General features: G+C 32.0%; 1 long non-coding RNA gene across 1 annotated transcript; it reads right to left on the bottom strand.

Annotated features, from left to right (window-relative positions):
* Window positions 1–3851: 3851 nt before the first annotated feature.
* On the bottom strand, window positions 3852–4687 carry LOC127241123 (uncharacterized). Its single transcript, XR_007836460.1, has 4 exons — window positions 4583–4687; window positions 4401–4512; window positions 4190–4311; window positions 3852–4058 (listed from the first exon to the last, which is right to left on the bottom strand). It is a non-coding gene; the product is annotated as an uncharacterized LOC127241123 (long non-coding RNA).
* Between the last annotated feature and the right edge of the window lie 23077 nt (window positions 4688–27764).

The following is a 27764-nucleotide window of genomic DNA, read 5'->3' as shown; positions in this document are numbered from 1 at the left end:
CAACTCAGAATTAGGGGGGAGATTGATAGATATTAATTCTAATTGACGAAATTAAGGAGGGAATTGATACGAGTTAATTTTGGTTGATAAATATTATGGGAGAAATAAACACTACAAAAAAATTAGTATATTTGTAACGGAATTCCGTTCCTAAAGTTCACGTAGCTAACGTAATTCCATCTCTAATTCCGTCTCTAATATCATTAGTAACAGAAAAAATGAATTTAGTAACGAAATTTCTTGTAGTGAAAGGGCGTTATCCAAATAATAAAATTTAAAATTTTGAATTATTGTAATCCCATAATTTAGGTTGCAATTAGTGGTAGATATTTAATTATAATTTTATTTTTCTTTTTGCTTTGTACTCTATTTTAAGTCGGGTTCCAGGAATAAGAAATTTATTATTGGGCAAAATTCTGTTTTAACACTTATAGCCTTAAGTTGAAAACCACTTTCATTCTCTACGAGGGCTTTGAATTTTTTAAATGCCGAAAATGCTTCTGATTTCTCCTTCAAAACATAAACCCAAGTCTTTCTTGTAAAATCATCGATAAACACAAGAAATACTTGTTACCTCCAGATGAACTTGGCTTGATTGGACCACATATGTCAGCATGCACCAATTCAAGCTTCCGAGAGGTTTTCATAAAGGCCTCCTTGGGAAAGCTCTTTCGGGATTGTTTGTCATACATACAACCATCACAAATTTGATTAGAATGTTGTATAGATGGCAAACCATAAACCAGTCTTTTCTTGGATAGCAACTTCAGTCCGTCAAAATTCAGGGGTCCTAATCAGAGATGCCATAGCCATGATACATCATCCAGAAACGCTTCAAGCATTTGGGATTATCATAATTGATCTTCAACACGAATATCTTATTTGTCTGACATTGGGACTTTTGCAATCAACATTCCTTACTTATTTGTCATAATCAGTCCCTGCTCACTCATCGTCACTCAAAAATATTTGTTTTCAATGCAGGGACATAATAAACATCGGAGTTGAAATCATGATTGTCATTTTTCAACTTAATAAGGATATCACATTTCCCATGACTGGAACTTTAACTTATCTCCAAAAGAAATATTTCCTCTCATCGATTCATCAAGATTGTAGAACAAATCTTTATTTCCCGCCGTATGGTCGCTTGCACCCGAATCAAGAAACCAGGAGTGATATTCCTTTTTCTCCTCTCCATCACAAGTCAATAACAGAGTAGCTTCCTTCAATTTCTCTATTATAGCTTCGGCATAATTGACCTTCTCTTCTCTCCATGGATTTTGTCTACATTCAGTAGCAAAATGACCAAACTTTTGACAGTTAAAACATTGGACATGAGATTTTGTTCCTCGACCACCCTAAAATCGACCTGCTCTTCCACGAAAATTATGTCGCTGATTTTGAACCAGCTCTTTCCCCATGTGGAGTATTTTGTCCTCCTCTTCCTCTACCAAAATTTCCACGTGACCATCCATGACCTCGTCCTCCAAAAATCTGCTACAGCCCCTTTGGTTTCCAACAGACTCTTGCGAATCCTCTCTTTTAATCAAGTTTAAAGTGGTCTGCAACATTTTGGTTGGTGGCTCAACTCGAGTACTCATCCTCTCTTCGTGGGCTTGCAACGAACCCACAACTAATCGGCTGAAAGTTCTTCCAGGTTTTTCGATTCTTCAATCGCAGTGACCACATAATCGAACTTCGGGGTTAACGACCGAAGTATTTTTTCAATCACTTGAATATCGTCAATTTTCTCATTGTATCTCTTAAGTTAGTTTACCACAACCCGAACTCTATTGAAATATTTTTCAACGAACTCCCTTCTTCATCACAAGTCTCCGTACCTTGATTACTTTCTCCTTCCCCTTGAACGAATTACTCAATATTTCCCAGGCCTCTTTTTCACTTCCCGCAGACGAGATCTTCTCAAACATCGATTCATCCAAGCACATATGAATTATGGAAGTGTTTGTTGATCTTTCTTCTTCGATTTCTACAGTGCTTCCTTCTTTTTTGCAGACAATGTCTCATCTTTGGCAGGCTGTTCGTACCCATTATAGACGATCTCCCACACATATCTTGGGAACCCAATAGTGCCTTCATCCTTATGCACCAATTATCATAATTGTCCTTTGTAAGTTTTGGGAACCGGAAGGGAAGCATTCCATTCATCATCTTTGTGGCTTGGATCGTCTATGCTCTTATACCACTTTGTTGAAAAATCAATTTTACGGTTGTAAGCAAAACAGAGTAAAAAATAGGGCTGGATAATCGTTATTCTCTCAATCGCATCGCTGGGCTGAAAATCCCCGTCATTGATTTACATAAAATCCTCTCAATTATTGACTCATCCATCTACCTCGAATACGGGAAATAAGGGAAAGTCTATCCTCTAATTTATTTTCTAAACAAGGAACATATATTACATAAAATTACTGCACTAAATTAAATTATACCAAAACAAGTTTATTTCCTAACAAATCCCATGATCGACTATCCTTCCTTTCAAACATATCAATTGCTTTATTTAGTTCTGCGTGGCTGGCAAAGATGTTGGCCGATCACTGCCAGAACCAGTACATGGTTGAATCAATAGAAATGTTACATATATGATATAACATAGTAGCACCACACTGGCAAGACCCATAACCTTGTCCAGGGTGGTTCATTGTCGCAATATCTCACAACAAATATTTGTAGACTATGAGCCCCTCAAGTAACAATACAGGTTTACAAGATGGGAAATTGCTACTAAGAAGAAAAGCATGCAGTAGAATGGAAAAAGGTTTCCCTGTTTTCTCCAACATTTTAAGGGGATAAAGGAACCATGTCTTGATTGTTTTTCTATCCGGTAGACTCCATCATATCATGTCGATACATTTTTTTCTGGGGCATAAGAAGACCGCTTTCCTATCTCTTATCTGTTCAGAAAAAAGTGAAGCGTACATATTTTTAATGAGATCATAAGATTAATCAATAATACTGATAGGCCGCACAGGAGCTATTAACAAGGTGTTGTGCTATATAAAAGAGCACAATCATGACTAATACTAAGTATCAACACCATTACAATCAAAACACATCATCGCCACTATTAGTTTAGTTTCATGTGTCGTTCAAATTTTTAGAAAAAATGCATTTGCTCGTGTGCCTATCCAAAACAGCTTCCATGCTTTTTATTTAGTCTAAGGAGCTATATAGGTTAAAGACTGCATTTGTTGTAGACCATATTTCTATTAATTTTAGTATAGCATGATAACACATACCTGATCGAAGGAAATATGACAACCTTGTCCCAAAAATTTGTAACACAGAGATAAGGCATTCATTACTAATACAAAATTAAAATAATAATGCTAAAGAAAAATCTCTGAATTAATGTCATCATCATCATTTCAAGTAAGGTGCTTTGATATAATAAGCCTTCTATTAAATTTCAATACAGGCTAACTAAAGTGAACACAAATGTAATTCATCAGGCTACAAGCAAAGACTATACTGCATCGACTTATTTCCAACGGTTATGCTGCTTTGTATGAAAGCATTATATACATATTTCTGGATAAATGCTGTTAACAACACTGCTGCGTCATTCACGGCATGCCGTCAAACGAAACAATGAGTCAGATCAAAAAAAGACAAAACAGGGAAACTATCTAATGCAACCAATCATTTTTAATGGAATCACATAATGAGGTTTTGGAAAAAAAAACCGTTATCCGAACTATATAAAACACCAAATTATAAAAAAGCCACTCAACATATATTAGGATATAGAACATCAATCTAGCAGATTCAAGAAAAGCAAAAACATTCGCTGCTCTAAAGAGATTGATTCAACAATATGAGAGCGGTGGTGGTGTCCATCAGCCGATTGGCAGATTCTTCCTCTGCACCGATCCGCTGCGTTCAGCGCTTCGAGTGTTTCTTCCACGCCTCAGATTTTGGTTGTTGGCCTGACTTCCTGCAGCTGAAGTCAATGCTCCATTGGTTGTTGCCATTTTCTTCCATAGAGCTTCCGATTGGCGACCAAAAGTCTCGGAAATTGAAGCTTGGATCTGCCATGAAACAGATATCATTTTCATTCTCCCAAAATAAAAGACTCGATTTATCACTTAAGAAGAAACAAAAGGCTGTGTATGATCCCCATTCATTCACTTTAAGACCTGAGTATATTAAGATCTTGTACCTCTCATCGAAAGCTAATTCCTACTTCCCGCTTCCCTTTTATGATAATTTTAGGCTCACGCTATTTACCTCCTTCCCTTTTTCTTTCTTTTCGCACTTCCTCTATTCTCTTCCTTGACATCCCTGTAGATATATATATATATCGATGGGAAAGTGAGAGATAAATTGATGATTGTATATAAACTCATGTAATTCTCGAAAATAAAACTTACTCTTCTGGGACTTTATTAAAATCCATATGATTTTCTTTTGAATTATAACTGATGGTAATTCTGTAATGACTGATAATGCTTCTCTTTCCCTTGGAACACATTGCTGCAAAATCTACATGAATGGAACCATATCAGATCCCAGTTAAAACTCTATATGATGAAAAGCTTAGTGTCTGTGCTACCTCGACTTTCTGAGGCTCTCCGGCATTGATAACATCATAGTATTGGATATACATGAACCTCGCAACACCTTGCACCTCGACATGATCACCGAAATGCCAAGCCGGTAGACGTTTCTTACCACGCACCCAAGAGGCATTAGACTCCATTGAATTTCTGAATCTTGTTCAACAAACTTTCTGGATTCTAGTATCTGAAAGTAAGAAAACTCTTAGGTTAGGAAATCATTTTGAGGCCTTTATTTACATAATATAAAAAACTAAAATCTACAACAAAAGATAGGTTAATCACCTCATTGTCCAAGAGGGTGCTACGCTGAGAGACACTACTTCTCGAGACGCTATTTCTAGTGTTAACCATTATGTATCTCACGTATGCTCTTATAAATACTGGAGATTTGCTTCCTCCTTGCCTAAGCCATTCGAATTCTTGTTTTCCTTTTCTTCCCTCTCACTTGAGAGTACCTCTCCTTTCTTTTGTATCAGATCGACTTTATCTGATATATTAACAACAATTACATAATTAAGAAAGTAGAAAGAGAGAGATGATTAGTCAGTCAGTCATATATATATATACATATACGAACCCTGGAAGCAGCAATCGTGGGCAGCAGATGTAGATGTCGATTCATCCCCAAAGCCTCCGCCCAGATGAATGAAGAATACTCTCGTTACCATCCATAGTTGTAGTCCTAATCGAGTCTCAAAGAAAATTAGAATTGGATCTGCTGCCAAATCGGAACTTGTATACAATTGATGGGTAGGAATGAAAGAACAACGACAGATGATTTAAATCTTAAAAAAAAAAATTGAAATATATTTTCTAATAAACCCTATCTGACACTCATCATTTTTGTATATTTTTCACTTACTCAATACACTTGTTTTTATAGCACCACACAGATGTTTCTAGAACAACTTTGTTCTAGATTCTTCTTGGTTGACGCTTACTAATTTTTTTTAGTTAATTTCTTGTAATTTACTATTTATATTTCCTATATATCTATAAATATATTCCTCTATATACATAGTTTTTGACAAGTTTATTTTCGTATTTTTTTTATTTAATCACTATTTTTTTAATATTATTTATATAATATATATATATAGAAAGAACATGTTGAGATTATTGAGTGTGTCAATTCTTTCTCTACTCAACAATTTCAATTATGTTATGATGTATTAGGGTGATGAATTATGCACAATTACAATAGAAAATTAATTGTAGAATTTCTTTCATAAGACATGAACACTATTATGCAGAACAATACTTAGGTTGTGTGTTTCACCGTAAAGTATTTACTATTACGATTTTTTTTTTTCTTAAAAAGTATCGTATCAAACAATTCTTTTATTTTTTTATATTATTCTACAAATTTATTTTAAATTCAAAACATCATATCAATTTCTATTTATATCACATCAAAAAACTATTCAAATTCAACTTTTTACTATTCAAAAATCCAAACTCACAAACAAACACACCCTTAGTGTTTTCAAAAGATTGATTAACCATTTTTCAAGCCAATACTAGTAGGAAAAATTCAAGGAAAGACTAGATCGATTAAAATCAAACCAAATACGAAAATATTCATTACAATATTTCACCGTAAGTTTACAACATGAAATAGAGGCTCAGCCACCCAAAAGAAACAACTCAATCAAATACACTAGAACCTCAACCGAACAAAACCATAAAATCACAAGTAAACTCACACACGCTACTCCCTTTCCTAAACGAGATCCATGATTTAAGCATAAGAAATAGTTGAAAAAGAAACACCGCTAAAAATAAATCTATTACATGCACAATTCGATATACCTAACGCAAAAGAGCACGCGTCGATAGGGTCAGGAGATATAGACGAAGAGTGAGAATATGAAGATTATGGTTGTTAGAGTGAGAATGGGAAAATGATATTGAATCACTATTCGGATGGTCACTACAAAAGAAATCAAATTTAGCTAATGAATTCATGACGTAAAGGTTTTTGTGATGAAATGAGTTTCGTCGCCTATATCGCATGTGTTGGTATGACCTTTAGTGACAAATTTGACTTTTGCAATAAAAGATAAGTTTTTCATAATGGAAGTTAAGAAAATACATATGGCTACGAAAATATGATTTCGTAGATAAAACCTCTTTTTCTATAAAAATAAAATTCATAATAAAAGAGTTTTAGCTATAAAAACAAGCATATTTTTTAAGCCAAATGGTTTTAGCTATGAGTGATTTTCTAGGTAAAACCCTTCTTCTATTAAAACAAGATTTTCTAACATAAAAATTTTTGCGACAATTAATTTTGCAGTACATAATTTATTTTTAACGACAAAATAAAGTTTTGTTGTTAAATGATAGTTTTAACTACAAAAATATTTTGTATTGAAGTTCTTGATTTATTTTATTTTTCTTGATTTTTTAAATTTTCTTGATTTGTTTTTATTTTGTTTAGGATTAGATTTAAACTCCGAAAACCGCCCTCTTAATTTGATCATAGTGAATAAAAAAAATAAATCAACCAATCCCTGTGGATCGACCCTGCTTACTATACTATGATTCGTCTGATTAGAAAGTAGGAATATTTATTGCATGGCTAGAACGTTGTCAATTAGTTATAGTTACCGACACGCGCTTAATAACCAACTCTTTCTTAATTTTTCGAGAGTCTAAGTACCCCGTCAATTGTTTTCTTAATTAAACTAGAACGCTAGTGATGCAACAAAGAATTTACCAGCCAAACCTTCTTGCAAACTAGAAGAGCCTAATTCAATTTAACAATTATCTATGCGGATTTGTTTAGAATTGATTATGTGATTTCCTAATGGTGTCCGCCACTAGTTGCTACTTGAACAAAATTAAAATGTAATTACGAACGTCTAATTTAATTTAGCAATTAATCTTAATCTAATTGAAATACCTGACAACAATACCCAATCAAATCAAAGATTATTAAATATTAAAATTAGAAATCACATTAATACTTGGGAACGGAGAAGTAATATGAAATCAAAATAAAGTCTAATATCACACATTTATACCAAGTTGTTTCTTTCACTCCTAAACTAGAAAAGTAAACTGATAACAAAAGTAAACATCGGCTGAGAATGATCAGATTGACGGAGAAGAACTTAAAATCTCATTTGAAGAATATTTCTCCTTCTTGCCCTTGGGCGATTACTCGTTGGGACTGTTCTTCACTATGTTTTCTCCTTTTCAGCATAAGTGGCACCTCCTCCCATTGGTTTTTCAGTACCAAAACTGCAATGTTTTTTCAAATGATTTCCATGAAGAGTTTTGTCAATTCGGCTATGTTGGGCGGTACACTAAAATTCCGAGCAAAGACATTTCCGCCGGAGAAAAAGGGAGGCGAGGCGGCGACGTGTTCTGGAGGAGATCAGAGCCACAAGATGCTAGCCGGAGCTTCTGGGAGGAAGCCATTGTCGATCTGAGAGCTATCAGAAAAGATGACAGGAACAGCCAACCACCACCGCTGCTGGAGGAGAATGTCCCCCTGCAGGAACACCATTTGTTGCCTAATATTAAACTCTGTTTACAGCATTTGTTATTTTGATGACCATACAACCATCTCGAATGCCTTGCTATGATTGCTTTGATGATGGTGACTTTAGACACACACTTCATTTATGGGCGCCTAGAGAGTCACTAATCAACCGGCTGAATGCAACAACAAAGACGAAAACAAAAAGAAAAACGACGATGAAGACGACGACTCTCCAGAGAGGCAAAGATATGTACGTATGTTAACATGACATATATATCTGTGTTTCGAGTGCAGAATGATTTTATTTCTTTACGAATTTTTTAGTATACAGTGCAGAATCATGTCTTGACTTCTTTTGATATTACGGGTGGCAACAACAACTCTGCGAAAGTAGAATCTTCACAGAAGCGCAATAATGATAATTATAACAAACCGTGTTATATTCCTACTAAACTTATGGTGAGTAGTGAGCAAACCATATTTTCTAGGATCAACAACTTTGAAACCTTGAGAACATTTCCAGAATTCTAGATGCATGATTCAATTCGATGATCGTCTTTAGTTAGTTCATAGCCAAAGTTGTAATTTTTGTAAGAGGAATATTAACTGACTCTTTTCTGCACGTGTGTGGATTTCTAGCTGTGTAAACAAAGAATTCATCAGAAGAGTGGTAACTTAATCCATCATTCATGCAAATATTTCAAATCCATTCAATAAATTAGTAATTCTGATTGGTTTGATGATGGTCATGATTGCGGATAGACACTTCACTTTTGGCGCCTAGAAAGACACTAATCGAGCAGCTGAATGCATCCATAGAGACGAAAACAAAGGCGCCTCTCTTGAAAGGCAAAGGTATGTACATACATTAACATTACATCCTGGTTTTGATAGATATAAACAACTATCATGTGTACATAAATACCTTGTATCAAATTTAGTTCAATCCTTAAATAAATTTCAGATAGCAAACTGCAGATCTGCAAAAAGTGGATCGACATGGAGACATAATAGTGATGATAATAATAATACTAACAATAATAATAAGCCTCATTCCATTGCTAAATTTACGGTGGCGTAGTGACCAAATCATATTTTATACTTTTTAACACACACGCATATATATATATAGTTATTGATATCCATATAAATTTATTGTGTTAGAATGAAGGAGTTATAATCACAACAAACTGCAGTAGCCCTCCTATGTTGGGTATGATATATAGTAGAAGGATTTGCAGAAGAAAAAATTACGTGCTGCTCACTAAGCTTTGAATGTAAGTTCTTTATTTTATCATTAATGAAGTAAGGACTACATCCATATGTATAACCAAGAGACTTTCCAGACAACTCCATGGGACTCTTGATCTACATGACATTACTTCAGGGTGTTATTATTATTGGCAATTACTAGAACTTAAAGTTCATATTAATTAGTTTGAAAGTTACAAATTATTGTTGCAACATCCACCTCCACAGCGTTCAACTACTACTTGCACGGTTCTTAAAGGTAATATATAATCATATACGAATGATATATACATATAAGGTAACATTAATTATTAAAGAAAGTATACCGGCGATGTAAGGTGCAGGGTGCTGTTTGGGTTTTTGCAATTTCCCTCCGTTATCGCCCACAAAAGGTTTTCGGGCTGCAACGCTGAAAACACGATTTACTGATACCATCTATAAAGTATTTGTGTGTTCATTAAACATAATTTTGGACGACCTAGCTTAAAATGTTTTTCGGCGGCTTACCGGAGTGAGCCTGCCGAAAATTGGGTGAATCCTCTGGCTTCCTTAAAGAAGGATCCAGACGTGTTCGCAATAGTAAAAAATAAAGAAACAGAGCAAAATGGACAAAAATAAAAGGAAAAGAAAGTAAAAAAATGAAAGGAATGTGACAATAAATTAAGGAAAGCTAAAAGAAAAATAAAAGTAGGAAGAAACTAAATTGAAGGAAAGATAAATAAATTGCATAAAAATTAAAATTTGTGTGGGAAAAAAGATTAAAATCTGTCGAGGAGCAGCTCATGGCTTTCCGGGTAGCAGCGGAGACATGTTGCCTATAGATGTGAAAATAAGATGTCCATAAATATTATTGTAGAAAAACATTAAAAAGTCCTAATTCGCCAAACTGAAATTCGATCCCTAAAATGCCCCTCCATCTAAAGCAATGTCGACACAATTCTGATGCATGCAGATGACTCTGCCAAGTTAAAAATACAGATGGTATACTACAATATTAATTCATTACATGCATAGCATTTGTTGCCTAATATTAAACGATTGCCTAATAATAATCAATTCAACAAACTCTATTTACAGCATTTGTTATTTTGCACTAACAAAATAACAGCACACCAAACAGAACAAGATATAATTACGAGATACTCCATTCGGATCTACTTGAAGGATATCTTAAAATAATAATAATAATAATAAAACACTTTCAAAAATATTTGGAGGGTGTTTGGGAAACATCATTTTTGGAGAACTTTTATCTTATTGAACAACTTTGACCAGCCAAAAAGCTAGTAAATTGGGTTTTTTAAAGAGCTTTTATCTTTTTGAACAGCTTTAACCAGCCAAAAAGCTAGTAAATTAGGTTTTTTAAAGAGCTTTTTGGACCCAAAAAGCTCTGAAAAACTCATCTACCAAGGGCTTTTTCATTTTAATTTCGGTTATTCCTTATTTACCCTTAAAACATAATTATTTATTTTATAGATATAAATATATTTTTATAGCAGTATTTATTAATTATTTTAAATATATTTAATTTATTAAATTATATTTTTATTTTTGTAAATTTAATATAATTACTATTATTAATTATTACATATAAATTATTTTATTTGTAAAATATATAAATTTTTAAAACTAAATCAAATAGAAAAAAACAAAAGTTATTAACTAATTATATATTAAAAAAATAATTAACATAATAAAAATATATATACTAAAAATTTATTATTTTATATAATTTTAATAAAAAATTATTATTTTTTTAGTAAAAATAATTTTCTCAAATTTAAACAATAAAAACAAAAATAAATAGTTTATAATATTTTTATAATTTTCAATAATTACTAACAAAAATTCTCATAAATTTCAAATCAAAATGAACAAAATTAAATATTTTAAAAAATAATATATCAATGTGCTTAATAGTCATTTTATGTATAAATACCTAATGTCAAACAATTGTTTTACCGAATACTTTAATACAAACCGCTTAAACCAACTAATTAAATCTGACTAATCAGCTAATTGAATCAGCTAATAGCTAACAACTAATTGAATCAGCTATCAGCTAGTTGCCAAACGCACCCTTGGCCGCAGAATAAACTTTGCAAAAATACCCCATATGAATTCGGTCCAAGGCAATCAATAGAAAACGGATCCAATCCAAGCAGCATAGTCCGTCCCAACTACATGAGGCACCCACCAAACTCGAGATAATATGAAGTCAAACTTCATCTAAAAATTAGTTATTAAAAGGAAGAATTATAGGCATAACCACACCCCCCATCCATTGAGAAGTGGAATTAAGTAGAAAAATTGCTAAGTTAAAGGGCTATAAATTGGAAGATAGAACTAATCCAGCGATAAAGAAAGTGGGGGAGTAATGAGTAGAGATATTTTGTAAAAGTGGAAAATAAAATTTTTTGGGGAGAAAATAAAAGAGCGAGTATATATTCAAGAGGAAAATCCAGATAAAGATGAAATGTGAGACTTTTGTGAAGAGAATTTAGGAAAGAATAAAAGAATCATCTAAGAAGGCAGCATTATTACATTTTTTGCATTTTTTATAATTTTTTTACAAATGGAGATTAATTACAATAAATTTTTCTAATGGTAATAATTGATATTGAATAAGTAAACAAACACAAAATATAGTTTATTTGAAATTGAAGGATTATAATTTATTTTGAATTGGTTGAATTAAGTTGAATAATTATTATTATTATTATTTTCGTTTGGAATAGGTATGGATTCAGCTAATGTAATTGCTTAGATGGGGAGGTGGGCAAGACTTTTGTCACAAGTGGTGCCAGCCACAAGAGTCCTCACATGAGCTGTAAGTTACCTTAATGAAGCCGTTGTATATCATCATACCGTAAGGCATCCATCGCTTGATGGCAAGGTTCGGGTTCGATCCCGGGTGGGTGTCTGTGTTGTGTGCATGTGGGATAAATAAAGAACAAGAAGAAGTCACCCTAGTAGAAAAATGGAAACTGAAATTGGAAATCGTATTATATATCCAAAATACCCACATATTTTACCCCTATTTACTGGCGCAAACAAAGTCTATATAAGAGCTATGGTCGCAGTAGTTATACAACTGTGATGATTCCCACAATTTAAACTAACTTAACCTTTAGCTAATTAATAAAGAAATCCTATTGCGATGATCCTATTTATTCATCACGTTGTCCTACACTTCTTAAACAACTCAAGGATGTTGATAGATCCTCAGTGTTATGGAAGATGCTCCAATAGTGTGAACCGGGAGCTTTACAATTTGCAGCATAAATCTCCATTGCCCGGAAAGGCTTTCCGCACCGAGGACACTCCAGATTTTTATTTAAATACACATTTTGGTACTCAAAATGTGTCTTGCCTGGTTGCCACTCGACATTGGCGGCAATGAGTTGAAGGGCTCCGTCTGCCCCTACTTTGATTCTGAGGCAGTCTGTTTATCTTCAGATTTATCGGATAGTGCACTCCAGGCCTGTGACCGTATTTGAAAGGCTCCGTCTGTCCCTACTAATTCTTTCTTATGTGGGTGAATGGAGAGGGTCATTCTCCCGTATGTGTCTTCAATGTATCCTCATCTGCCACTGGATGGACCCCCAACATGCCATAATAATGGGGATCCTCATTTAATTATTTTGTGGTTGTTATGGTAAAAATAAAAGGTTCAACGATATTATTGATCAAAATACCAACAAATCTTGATAAAAACTTGAAATATGACTTGGTTTGTAGGCTCAACCCCAAAACTACTCGAAACAGAAAAATATACCGAAATCGCGACGAACACAAATAAACCAGCCTGCAACGCACGACACAGAAGAGAAAGAACCCTCACAGATCAAAACAAGCTAAATAGGAACAAAAGCAGTAGCCTACCAAGAAACTCCACAAATGGGAGGGAGGCACCGGCGAGGAAACGCCGGACAAAGTCGCCGGAAAGCGACTCGGGTGAGAGAGATGGAGAGAGAGGTTAGCGATGGAAAGTTTGAGAGATATGGAATGAGAGCGGCGCCCCTCTCTTTCTCACATTATATATACATAGGTCAAAACAGAATGGACCGCTCCGATGCAAAACCTAGATCGGACGGTCATGCTGTGTCTAATAAAAAAGACGCGGATCCTAGAACCAGGTCGGAGCGGCTATCGCGGGTCAAGGAAAGAGAGACGTGGCATGGGTCATGAGAGCGTGTCACGGGCTTGTATCATTGGCCAAAGCCAACGGTTGCGGGCTTGGGTCATGGGACAGAGCCAAAGATTTACTTGGGCTCCGAAAATAGGTGTGTTAGTGTTTTGGTGTGTAGATATATATTGGACCCAAAAATCCAACAACAGTCACTAGCAATGAGTATATTGAGCCTTCAAAGCCAACCTGTTCAGCCATATCTTTTGGCTCTCGTGGCTTCATCTTTGTTGCATTCCATTTTTGGCTTTACTATCTAACACTGAAACACAAATTAAAGTTGATATATACTGCAGAACTATTCATGGAAATTTTAATGATTGATTACAAGAAAAAATAGCAAAGTTTTTTCCATGCATCTATGGAAATTGTAATGATTGAATACAATTTTGCTATTTAATAACAAGAGAAATTGGAATCGAATTGTTGATAGTGTAGGAAAAATCAGATTATTTGCATCTCGTAAATTCTAATTTAATTCACTTAACTTGCAGAGTTCGGAGCAGTCGAGGCAAAGCTAATTGCTTTCCTGCTAGCAGCGGAGACATGTTGAGTAATTTTAATCAATATGCAGCCTTGTGGATTTTAGGGGATCTTTGTTCTTCTGACTCTGATGAATGGTTTTTATTTTTAATTTTTAATTATTGGTAAAGAGAGAGTGTCAATTTGAAGATCAATGTTGAAAGACATACTTATGTTCGGTTGGAAAAAGTTTTTTATTTTTTTTAATCTCATCTATTGTTTTGTGGTCTGGCTATGGTTGTTTTGAGATTGTTGATAATTCCAGATGCATGATTCAATTCGATGATCCTCTTTAGTTAGTTCATAGCCAAAGTTGTAATTTTTGTAAGTTGAATATTAACTGACTCTATTTTCTGCAAGTGTGTGGATTTCTAGCTGTGTAAACAAAGAATTCATCAGAAGAGTCATAGTGACCAAATCATATTTTATAGTTTTTAACATACATATATATATATATATATATAGTTATTGATATCCATATAAATTTATTGTGTTAGAGTGAAGAAGGTATAATGACAACAAACTGCAGTAGCCCTCCTCCACAGCGTTCAACTACTACTCCTTGCATGGTTCTTAAAGGTAATATATAATCATATACGAATGATATATATATATATAAGTTAACATTAATTATTAAGGAAAGTATACCGGTGATGTGAGGTGCAGGATGCTGTTTGGATTCTTGCAATTTCCGTCCCTTATCACCCACAAAAGGTTTTCGGGCTGCAACGCTGAAAGCATGATTTGCTGATAGCATCTTTAAAGTATTTGTGTGTTCATTAAACGTAATTTTGGACGACCTAACTGTTGTCGCTCAAAATATTTTTCGGCGGCTAATCGGGTGAGTCCTGCCAAAAAAGGATCTGGAACCGTGTTTGCAATAGTAAAAAAAAAAGAAAGAAAAATAGACCAAGATAAAAGGGGAAAAAAGTAAGAAAATTAAAGGAATGTGACAAGAATTTAAAAAAAGCTAAAAGAAAAATAAAAGTAGGAAAGAAAATAAATTGAAGGAAAGAGAAATAAATTGCATAAAGATTAAAATTTGTGTGGGAAGAGATAAGGGTGTCCTTACCTGTATTTATACTACTACTTACCAAATCTAGATTTGCCTAAAATTCTATTTTATCCAAGTTTATTAATATCTTAATAGATTATCCAAAATAAAATATTATTTTATCCCAAATAATATTTTGGGATAAAAAATGTCTCCCACAAAAGTGTAATTGATATATACTCTTACTTGATAGATACTTTTGTAATTGAATCTTATCTTCACCGTCGACTTTTTGATCATCGAAGCTCGTCAATCATCATGTCAAGCTTCTTGTTTGCAGTGTCTAATCATTGAGGAGTGGCAAATTCGGCGTGTAAAAAACCGATAGCATTTATCGCAAATTTATTTTGGGATTGAAATGTGTTGGCCCCAAATTCGCTCAAGTGTGTACTTTTAGAATAGATTGAGAATTTGTTCCCAACTGTGTGCAATTACAAAATACTGAGCGTTTTGTATGTTTGCATTATGTTGCGATTAAATGATTGCCTAATAATAATCAATTCAGCAAACTCTATTTACAGCATTTGTTATTGTGTAGATCGTAAAGACGGTTGATTTTGATGACCATACAACCATGTTGAATGCCTTATTATGATTGCTTTGGACAGATACTTCATTCATGGCGCCTAGACAGTCAGTAGTCGACCGGCTGAATGCAACAAAAAAGACGAAAACAAAAACAAAAACTACCACAAAGACGATGACTATTCGGAAAGGCATAGGTACGTGCATACGTTAACATGATATGTACAGTTGTTTCAAGTGCAGAATGATTTTTTTTTTTTCTATGATTATTTTTGTACGTGGTGCACAATCATGTCTTCACTTCTTTCGGCATTTCAGGTGGCAACAACAACTCTACGAAAGTAGGACCAGAACAGAGATACAATAATGATAAAGATTACAACAATAATAATAAGACTAGTAATATTCTTAAACATAAGATTAAGGTGAGTATTCGAAAAAACCATATTATATTAGATTCGATATAAACACATACAAAGTTGTTGATCTCAATATGTATTTATTATTTTAGAATGAAGATGGTAAAATCCGAAACTGCTGTGGCCCTCTTCCTCCTCCTCAACATTCGACAACCACTGTTTCCACAGTTGTTCAAGGTATATAAAATAAATAAATAAATTATATATATGTGCGTATCTTCGATTTTTTAGTGAATGAAGTATGTATATTTATGGCATGAGGTGAAGGGTGTTGCTTGGACACTACCACTTTTCCTCCATTGTCGCCTACAAAAGCTCTGCGCATCGCAGTGCTCAAAGCACGGTTCGTTGATACCATTTATGGAGCTAAGCACTACATGGTAATTAAGAATTTATCAATCATAATATAATGTAGTTTTATCATTTTATTTTTATATAATAAAATTAATTTATTGTCTTTTTTTAATCCAATACTTTTCAAGAGTGGAAATTCCAATCATCAATCAAGAGAACTTGAAGTTACTCTGTATCTATAAATATTCATTTGGTCATTTCTTTTCTTAAAATATTGTATACATTCCTTAATCCATTTGTTTTCTAACTATAATTTTTTTTTTTTTTTTTTTTTTACTTTTTGGTGGTTAATTAGATTGATGCAGAAAAGGCAAAGCTTGAAGCAAAAGCAGCATCAATACAAGCATTCAGAGAAGCTTCTCGGGTGGCGCTCAACAACGTACAGAAAAGGCAAAGCTTGAAGCAAAAGCAGCATCAATACGAGCATTCAGAGAAGCTTCTCGGGTGGCGCTCAACAACGTACTTAGCAGGGCCGTCTCGGACTTTTTTGAGACCCTGAGCAAAAATAAATTATAGCCCCTATAAATACGTGATTAAAATATATTTTTAAAATAATATCACTAATTTGCAATTGGACAAGAAATTTTAACGTGACAGTCCGTGTCGTGGTAGATTTGAGAAAAAAAAAGGTGAGCGAGTTTGGTCTGAGCGGGTTGACACAGTGCGATAGGATGTGATGTAGAGAATTGCAGACCACAATTGAATTTGGAAAGATGAGACGAGACCCTTAAAAAGAAAGAGAAAAAAATATATAATTAGAATTTTTAAATTTATTTGGATAATTATAAAGAAAAAAAAATACAAACTACCAATTAAAATTTAACAATAATTAACAAGGGGCCCTGGGCAATCGCTCATCCTGCTTCTGCTGAGAGCCGCTCCTGGTACTTACATAATCACACACAATTAAATTAGTTATCTATAATATAATAATTAATGTTGCTTGATTCGGTCATTGGTATATGTAGATGGTCAAGACAGTTCATTTCAATGACGACTATGCACCATATTGAATGCTTTAGAGTCTTTTGGGTGCGGCCATCTGTATTGGCCCTGCGAGCATTATGTTAGCATCCTAGAGGCTTTATTTCGTTCTCATCAGAATTTGAAGGTTGAACAAATTAATTCGATCAAACTAGATTGTTCATGTCTAGTAGGTCACATGAAAGATGATCGGTTGTAATATATAAAATACAATTTCATGATTAATGGTGTTTATGTGTTCATTAAATGTAAACTAGTCTGCAATGTTTGTTAAACTTTATTTTAAATTTCAAAAATACATGATCATCTTCAAATTTTATAGTCTCCTTCTAAAAATTGGAACATCCAGCTTGGCACAAAAAAACAAGATGGCATGGGATTGTAAGCCCAAGATAAAATTTTTATTCATTTATATATTTTATCTTATAAATAATCTCAAAAATAAATAATATATATAAATAGTTTTAGGGATCACTACAAAGAAAAAATTATTTATGTAACAATACAATTTTTGTCTCTAAATGTATTTTTTTCGTTACTATGACATTAGAGACGGAATTCCGTTACAAAGTGGATGGATTATAGTAGTCAAAACGGATTAACAATACGGTGGATTAGCCGAAAATTCACAATAACACGCGCAAACAAACAAATTGTTTAGAAACCAATGCACACGTTTTTTTAGAAATATAAAAAATATATTAAAACTATAAATATTTCTATAATCAATATTTAAAGAACAATTATATCTTAAAATTCAAATTATAAATATTTTAAACCAAATCACTAATAAAGCAATTAAAATCCTCAAATATCATTTGTCAGTATCTAAAGAAAAAAAAAATGAAAATAGCAAAAAACACAAAATGACTAAGAAATTGAACTTAGAACTCTTAACAAAAAATTGTAAAAGAAAAAAGTTATAAAATAATATGAGAGACAGAAGCCAAATGAAAAGGACGTCGAAAAGAGACGCCGACAGTGTTGGTTCACTACTGGAAATAAGAGCAATGGTCGTGGATGGAATGCGCACATGAACGTGGATACAATTGGGTAATATTAATGAAGTATTTTTTTTGGTATAGAATACTGCAACTTATTATTTATTTATATAATAAAAGTAACTATCTAATTTTTAGAATGATTTAGACTGAATTACATAAATTAAGTATATTTTGAAATATTTTTATAATATATTTAGTTTATATAATTTTTGTTATATTAGTACTATTTATATATAAAACTATTGTTTATCTATATTAGTAAGTTTAGTAAATAACCAATGTATATGGTATTTGGTTTATCATATGCTTGATAATCTAGTTTTTTTATTATTATATTGGACAATTAAATTATGTATCAGATTTTATAAATAAATTAATCAAGTTTTATTAAATAATTTTATTTTTTATATAATATAAGGATAAAATAATAAATTTTTTCTATTTTTCTTCTCTTTTCTACCTAATCAAACGCAAAAAATACTATTTTTTCCCCTAGCCTCTACTACTTTATATTCCATATGAACCACAACACACTATTATAATTTTAATATTCTCTCACCTCCCCTCCCTTTCCCTCCGTTCAACCAAAGAGACGCCGCTCGAGTGGAAATAAACAATGTACTTATATAATATGTGCACTCTTTTAATATTGTGCAATACGAAGGGAGACTAGTATAAATAGCTATTTGATATTTGTAAAGGAATTCATTTGTAATATTGTTCTTTCAAAATAATAGTTTGATAAAAAATTTATTTGTCACTGAGTGCCTTGTATTCATTTTAAAAAGTTTAATCATTATTGTTCTTCAATATATGTGCCGTAGAATAAACGTAATATATATATATATAAGGGAATAAAAAGAATGATACAAAGTTTCCTTTTCAAAAAAATAAATAAATTCAAACATAGATATATATATATATATTATCAAACAGTAATTAATAATTTTTGGAGTAGGCTAGAAGATATGCCATAGAAATGTTATATTTATGAATATTTTTAATAGTGGTGAAAATTATTGATTTATTGGAAAATACAATAATAGGTACGTTACATTAAAACCATAAATGTTGGGTGTAAAATAATACAACTATTCAAATGGATCGAAAATGATTAATTAGTCAAAACAGAGTTTAAACTTTAGAATTCATGGAAAAATATTTTTAGTGATTTTTTCGTTTAAATTATATGCAATGTTTGATAGTTTGCCTTAACCAGCACCCTAACCGTTCCTCGTTATACACAATTAAATAAATAACTAACTATTGTTTGATAGTTTCTGTCTTTGTCTCCGTCTCCCCCTCCCCCGCACCCGTTTCATTATTAATATAAATATTTTCTTTCACCCTATTTTCTCCCCACCGAAATAGAGTGAGAGTAAGATAGAGTGAGAGTGATAGTGAGATATATTTGAATTGAAAGAGAGATTAAGATTCTATTTCTTGATTTCAAAAGTTATGTATCGAGCTGTCTTTCGTCGTTGGGGATTTTAGGGGATTCTTGTTCTTCCAATGTTAATGTTAAAAGATAGTAGTCTTTTCGTCCAACTAGAAAGTATACGTATTTTTATTTTGGGACGTTCAATTATAAAGTAAACATTTCATAAATACCTCACTTTTTTTCACAAATACTCTTACTTTATATCACATTATTACTTTTATACAAAAAAATAAATAAGGACAAAAATGCTATTACACTACTTTCAACTATATAATTAAAATACTATTATTTGTTAAACTGTTTACGGAGGGAGTATATGTTTATTGAGGAAGACATGTTGCCTAATAGTAATCAATTTCCCGTCAGCTTAGATGCCTGTCTTTGTTCACAATAACCTCATTTTTCAACTTGAAAATTGGGGATTCTACGAGAATTTCTATTCTTCCAATGTTAAAAAGACAGAATTGCAAATAGATGTGAATAATTTTCAAGATAAATAACTCAACGTTTTTTCTTGAATGATTCAAGTAGAGAGATTGTCAATTTAAAGATCAAAGGTGAAAGACCACAATGCATGCTTCAACGGATGCTTCATAGTTTTTGATACAATGTATTAACTTTGTTAAGCATAACATCTTTGACTTCCTGCCAGAAGTGAAATTGATACCGACCCTTAGCTCTCTGAAAATAGATATGATTCTAGAAAGCCCAAACTGAAATTCGAGCTGTAAATTCCCCACAATTAATCCAATAGATCATGAATAACACAATATTATTCTTTTCGTGAAACACCTCTCTTTCGAACTGATATAAGATTTCTATAAATGAGGTTGTTGTCCACGCACTCATGTGCAACATTATCTTCCAAAAGCTTACCATTTATTGGTGTTGAGATATTTTAGATATTCAGTTTTAAATTTAATAGATTTATATTTACATTTGGTCTTACCATAGATTAGATTACTTAGATTTGAGTCTATCGAGTCTGTTTTGTATTTGCCTATATATAGGCCTTCATTTTGATGATTTCATTATTTTTTCCCCCAAAATTTCTAACATGGTATCAGAGCTTTTTTTTATCATACTGTAAATATAGCCTAACAACCTGCGTTTTTCCAGGTACATTCAACCTGGATTGTACAGGAGGTCTTGTGATTTTGAGATCATGCTATCTGTCATCTATCCGTTGCCTGCGTGCAATATAAAATCTATCTGCTATCTGCTGTCCGCTGTCTGTTAATTGCCCTGCGTGCAATCTAAAATCTATCTGGTTTTAGAAATCTCTTGACTATCCATAACTTGATAAGTTTAGGGACTCGAATAATCTCATCCTCTTGGAAACAATTTTAACCAATACGCAGTATCCTAAAGCAATGATCCTCATTCTCAGTGGCTACAATTGCATTTAAATTTTCAGCAACTTTCTCCCAGCTCTCCAATATCTCTTCCGTCCACTTTAAGACTCCACCAATTACAACTATTGCCAATGGAAGACCTCCGCAACGCATGGCAATGTTCTTTCCTAGTTCTTCCAATTTAATAGGGCAAACTTCTTCCAAGAATACCATAGCACGGAGCATGTCCCAACTCTTGTCTTCTTCTAACAATTGCATTGCATAGGGATGTCCGAGCCAAAATCAGCTGCAATGCCAACTAACCTTGTTATCAGCCAAACCCAACTTCCATTGCCATTGTCGGGAAGGAAGGTTCTTATCACATTCCAGGCCTCAACATCCAACACATCATCCAATACGATCAAATACCTCCTTTTAAACAAACTTTGGTAGATAAATTTGTTCTACCTCCACCTCCCAGGACCGATGAAGATGATTACATCTGATTGAAAGAAGTTTATATATATATATATAGGTATGTATTGATATATATATGTATATATATATTAATCTTGAGGGGATGTGTAGAGGGTAAGTATGACAATTCCCTTTAAATGGTTTGCATTCACTTATTACCAAAACGAGAAGAAAATTTTTAAGCTCCAAAAGTATTTTTCTTAGAAGCACTTTGGGGATAAAAATAGAAGCACTTTTAAATTAAAAATTAATGTTGCCAATCATCATATCGAAAGCACAGCAACAAAATATTTACCAGTGGAATCTAAAATTTCGGTAGACATTAGACGTACTGAATTAATAGAGGAGAAGAAACCATTAACACAGCTATTCCAAAGCTTTCAGGGTCACATGGTTCCCGCCAGATGTTGTAAATAATAAAAAGGGTCATGACAGCACTGCAGATAATAGGGCAGTTGTAAGACTCACTTTCATGTCTTTCATCCGCAAACCATGGAAATGTAATAATAAGGTATAGGAAAACACTAGATGTAGTTAAGATAATGGATGAAAGAAGAATCACAAATATATCTGAGATGGCTTACAACAATGCACCTCTAGAAAATTGAAAATTTAAATTAAAATTGCTGATGAAATTAAATTCGTGGGGAATGTAAAAGTAGAGAAAGAGGTCTATGTCACAATGGCAAAATCAGATCAGTAGTCGACAATGTAACTTGTTTTGCTTTCTACTGCTCTCCCTACAAACGTGAACCAATCTTTCTTGTAATTGAACCTTTCCTCCTTTTGATCATAGTTATCATTATGGTGTTCTTGGTCGAATGATGAAAACTCGTAAATTTAATTAAGATTTGCAGGCTCCCTAGTACCTATAAGTATTTTATTACCCCTCATTTTGTTACATTAAACAGAATGTTATTATTATATATTTTTTTCACTTATTTCTTATCCATTCGTGTTCCTTTATTTTAAAATATGGATTGAAAAAAGTTGGTCCAATGCTAAATAGCCCATATTGTTCTACTAACTTGATAGTATCTTATCTATGCTTGTTAAATTTAAAAAGAAAATCCACATAATATTTTCAAAATCACTGAATAAAAAAATTGAAAAAAATTTCTTGTTAATATCGAATAAGTTTTGAACAAAAACACATAATTTTAAAAAGTAACAAAATCTGGATAAAGTTGAAAATAAATACAAATTAACAGCAGCAACTCCCAATGCACCTGACATTTTAATATACAATACCATTTAATTTTGACACTTGTCATATTGATTTTAGGTGACTTTCATTTGAATACAAAATAAATATAAACATCGGAAAAACCCTATTGAAAACTCAAACTACAACTTTGAAAGGAATTTTCACCCTAAAATACTCTCAGAAATTTTGTGTCTTAATTTTAATATCTTCAAATGGCTTCTTCAATTCAAGAGGTATGTATTGTTTTAACTTTACTATGTACTCAAATTTGCACGTTTCCATCTAATTGAATAAAATTGATTATTTAAATTCATACTAATTCTCCTGTTACGATGATGATGTGTATAATTTTGTTCAAGATTTATCAATATTTGGTTTTGAGTAAATTATAAGAAAGCTTCCAAAGACAACGGAATAACAAATTGATAGTTTTAAGGTATATTACATTTTGTCGGTACATTATAATTAGTTCTTATACTATTTTGTCGCTTATCAATGGTGTAAATGTTTAGTCGATCCCTACTTTAATGATCAAAAGGTTTATATATATTCGTACAATAGAAATCTTGATTGTAACATTGTTATGTAAATCTTAGTATTTTTCGTTTAAACTTTTTAAAATATATATAAATTTTATTTTATTTTATTTGAATGATTTTTTGTGAAGGATAACAACATAGTCCAACAACACAGCAATGGCATGCCAAGGTGGCTTTCAAGGCTTATGGAGAAAACATTGTTATTGTTCGAGAAATGTGCAATACACAAAGGAAACAGTAATGAATTGAACCGATATTGCATAGAATGCGATGCTTTAGCCTGCCGACTTTGTATTGGATCGGGTTTTCACTCTGGACACGATGTCCTGCCAATTCGTAAGCATGTCTATAAAGCTGTCCTTCGTGTGGATGAAACAAGGCAGATTGATTGTTCGAAAATTCAGGTATATAAGATTTCTTTTGTGTATTGAATTGTTTAATTTTAATTTTTTGAAATTTTTTATGGGGGATTCAAATTAATGGTTGGATGCAATATTTTTCAGAAAAAACAGCGTTGAAAACCAAGGTAAAAAGACCTTACAAAAGAATATAATTTTAGTTACATTGAAACTTAACAAACATAAGTTATTTTATGATAGACGTATATTGGATGTATATAAATTAGTATGAATATATACTAATTAATACAATTTAAATCTAAAAATAAAATTAAAATTTTTTTGTTTTATATTGAATGAACATCAAGTTGTCTTGTAGATCAAGTCGGTCTATCTCACTCAAACAGGACACAATATAATAAATTTGCATTTGGGCTCGATCCTAAGTTTTACTATTGATTTTATCCGGACTCATTTCTTAAAAGCCATCTTACTATGATGGCCAGAGATTATTTTTGGCTGAAACCAATGCGGCCCATTACTTTACTATAATTTCTTTATACAAAATTATATAACCCAAGATATCGAACATAATTTGGTCCATGGGACAAGCTAACTTAGCCTATAAATATATTTGTCTAATTTGGAACAGTTTTAATTTTATATAAGACTAGGCACAAGTAGGTCTGGATCAAATGATGGTTCTAAGCTAATTCTAGCCGGTTTGGCCTGCCCCAGCAAAATTATTCTTTAAATTTCAATTATTTTAGAAATAAATTATGTAATGTATGTAAATTCATTGCTTCAGACATTATAATTTACTCATTATTATCTGTGCTAATTACTATATATTGTAGGTTTATAAATGTAATAAAAGCTTAGTTTTAGCACTCAATCCCCTTCCACACGCGGGTTCCGGTGCATTTGTTGAAATAGACAAAGCTTGTAGACAGTGTAGGAGAAAACTCTCCAAATGCGATGAAGATATTTGGTTTTGCAGTATTGCTTGCAAGGTAATATTATTCTTGATTACATTTGTTTTATATTTTCGCATGCATTCAAAATAATATTTATGATCGTAAAAAAATTATTTATCTATTTAGTTATATTCAATTTTACATAATGTTAAGCGGGATAATAAGTCGTGTTTTAAGATTTAATAAATTTAAAATAGAAATATAGAAAAATGATGAAACAATTTCATAAATTATTATAGAATTTCATTGCCATAATTAAAAGAACAATTTTTATTTTTTTTTCTTTTAAATACAAACTTATCAATTCAATTGTGAATACAATGGATGTTTGTTCCATCGATACATGTACACTACACACTTGATAATACATTCGGTAATATTTATTTTATTGAATGATTACTAACATTTGTGCATTTTTACTTATATTTTTTAACTACATTAATTTTTAGTAATTGTTCAAATAATTAATTATTGGATTAAAGCTCATGGTTAAGTTTTTTTTTTTTTTCCTCAGTTCCATAATCTTACGGGAACAGACAATGTCCGGATGTTTCGAGAATCCACTACAGGACAATCTTCCATGTTTAGAGTATCAAAGCGAAAACATAGTCGAAAAGGAGTGCCTCACCGGTCCCCGAGTTACTACGGATATTGCCTTTGAATTCCTATAGAAAAAAATATGTCTTTTATATAATGTAAACATGTTGCTGCGAAAATTATCGTGGAAACATATTTTAATGCAATTACTTTAATAAATATTTATGTCACCTTTTAAATATATATATATACATATATATATAGACTCTACATAATTTACAAAAAAATAGAAAAGAATGCAATTACTCTAATAAATATTTTTGTCAACTTTTATATATATATATATATATACATATATAGACTCTACATGATTAAAAAAAAAAAAAAAAACACATGAACAAGGATGCAAAATTTCTAGAGAGTTTTTATTATTGTAAGTTATTTAGAATATGAATTGGGCCCGAATAATAACTCTATGATAGGTTTATCATTATGTTATTAATGATAAATGAGACTAATGGTTGATTGGACTTAAGTGATATATATTAGTGATACAATAATTTTTCCTGAGAATGCCTCGCCAATTACTAGCACTTTAACACTTACACTTTGCAAACTCACTTGATGAAAGAGAGCATAAATTTGGCGAATAGATGTGATTAGTTGGAGATTTGTTATAATTTGTTATTTTTAATTTATTTCAATATTAGTTTACATATAATATTTCATAATAATAACATATAATTTGAAGTAACAGACAATAAAGGAAGATAGAGGGATAATACATGCTAATGTAGACAAAAAATATGTTTTATTTTTATAAATACAAATAGTTGTACAAATTATATTTAATTTGAATTGAATCAGAAGGGATCTTATTCTCTAGACAAGTCATTTCATTCTCCAAAATTACTTTGGGAGATATACTCTTCAATTCGGCTTCCTTGAACGATTTAAAGGATTTGGTCTTCGGTTTAACTTTGTCGAATTTTGGAGAGATTTGATCTCCCTAAAATTATTTTAGATAGCTTACAATAAAATTTAATTTAATTTAAAAATTCTTGATAGTGATAAATAAATTGTAAAAATTCAAATTGCATCACTATTCATAATGAAGATTGCCAATAAACAGGCATGAACAACTAAATCTAATATAAAACTAAATAACTAAAATATTTCTAGCATCCCCTTCAAACTCAAGTGTTGTCGCAGAAACAACTCAAGTTTACAAACAAAGATTGGAGATAATGTAGCCACAACTACTACAAGAATATGTCTAATTACCTACAATATTTTTAACTATGAAATATTTTTGTTGTTAAAACGTATCATTCGTCAAAAAAGAATGAGTTCATCGCTAAAAATAAATTATGTAGTACAAAATTAATTTCATCTCTAAAATTTTTTTCTACAAAATTCTATTTTCATAGCAAAAGAATTTTAGCTAGAAAATCATCTTTCATAGCTAAAATCATTTGGCTATAAATCTCATACATATTTTATTGCTAAAATTTTTTTGTAATGGATTTTATTTTTGTAGCAAACGAGCTTTAGGTATAAAATTATATTTTTGTAATTATATCTCTTTTCTCAACTTTTATTACAAAAAAAATTCTCTTTCGCTACAAAAATTAAATTTGTCGTCAAAGACCTTTTACCAACGCCGTATAGACGACAAAACTCATTTCGTTGCAAAAACCCTTTTTCCACGAATTCAGTACTTTTTGTTACAATTTTCATGGTACCTAAATTTCAAAAAAAAATTTGTACTGAACTGTCCACCGTCTCAGAATTAGAAGCAGCACTCTAAATTGAATTAGAGTCAGAAACAACGAGGCTCTCAACGGAGTCGGAAATGACAAGACTCTCACCGAAGTCGGAAAGCACGAGACTCTCACAAGAGTCAGAAACAACGGAACCCTCAACGGAGTTGGAAAAACGGAGGCGGAAACGATGGGACTTTAAATGCAGTTAGAATTATGGTTATGAAGAAACATGACAAACAAATCATAGATAGATACACATACATGACTTGAATCGTAGACAAAAACCATGACTCAAAATAGAATAAAAATAAAAAATATAAAGAGTAGTAGTTATAGGTAGAATCTAGAAAATCGGGAGAGCTAAGTTAGTAGTTAGTATCTATTTCAAAAGAAAAATAGTGAGATATTATAGTTATTTAGTTTTATATTAGATTTAGTTGTATATATTATTTTGCAGTGTTATGATTTGAATCTATTGAGTATTTCATTATAAAAATGTAATAAATTCATTAAAAATAATCATTCAACTCTTTTTCCATAAAAATAAATTTATATGATATTAGAACCCTAGGTCTCAAGTTCAAGTCCTTTTGTCCCCATCAAACATATATTCACATGCAAGTCTTGCATATATCCCCTTGCATGTGAGAGGGCGTGCTGGAGAGCCTTGTATGGGATAAATAAATTAAGGATTTTGATTATCTAACATGGTGTCAAATGAATTATTTTCATGAATTATTTTCAGTTATTTTTCTCTATTCATG

This window comes from Andrographis paniculata, unplaced genomic scaffold (assembly GCF_009805555.1).
Source record: "Andrographis paniculata isolate CXL003 unplaced genomic scaffold, ASM980555v1 Contig80END, whole genome shotgun sequence".
Taxonomy (NCBI): Eukaryota; Viridiplantae; Streptophyta; class Magnoliopsida; order Lamiales; family Acanthaceae; genus Andrographis; species Andrographis paniculata.
The sequence above is the reverse complement of the archived record's forward strand: the minus strand, read 5'-3'. Positions and strand labels throughout refer to the sequence as shown.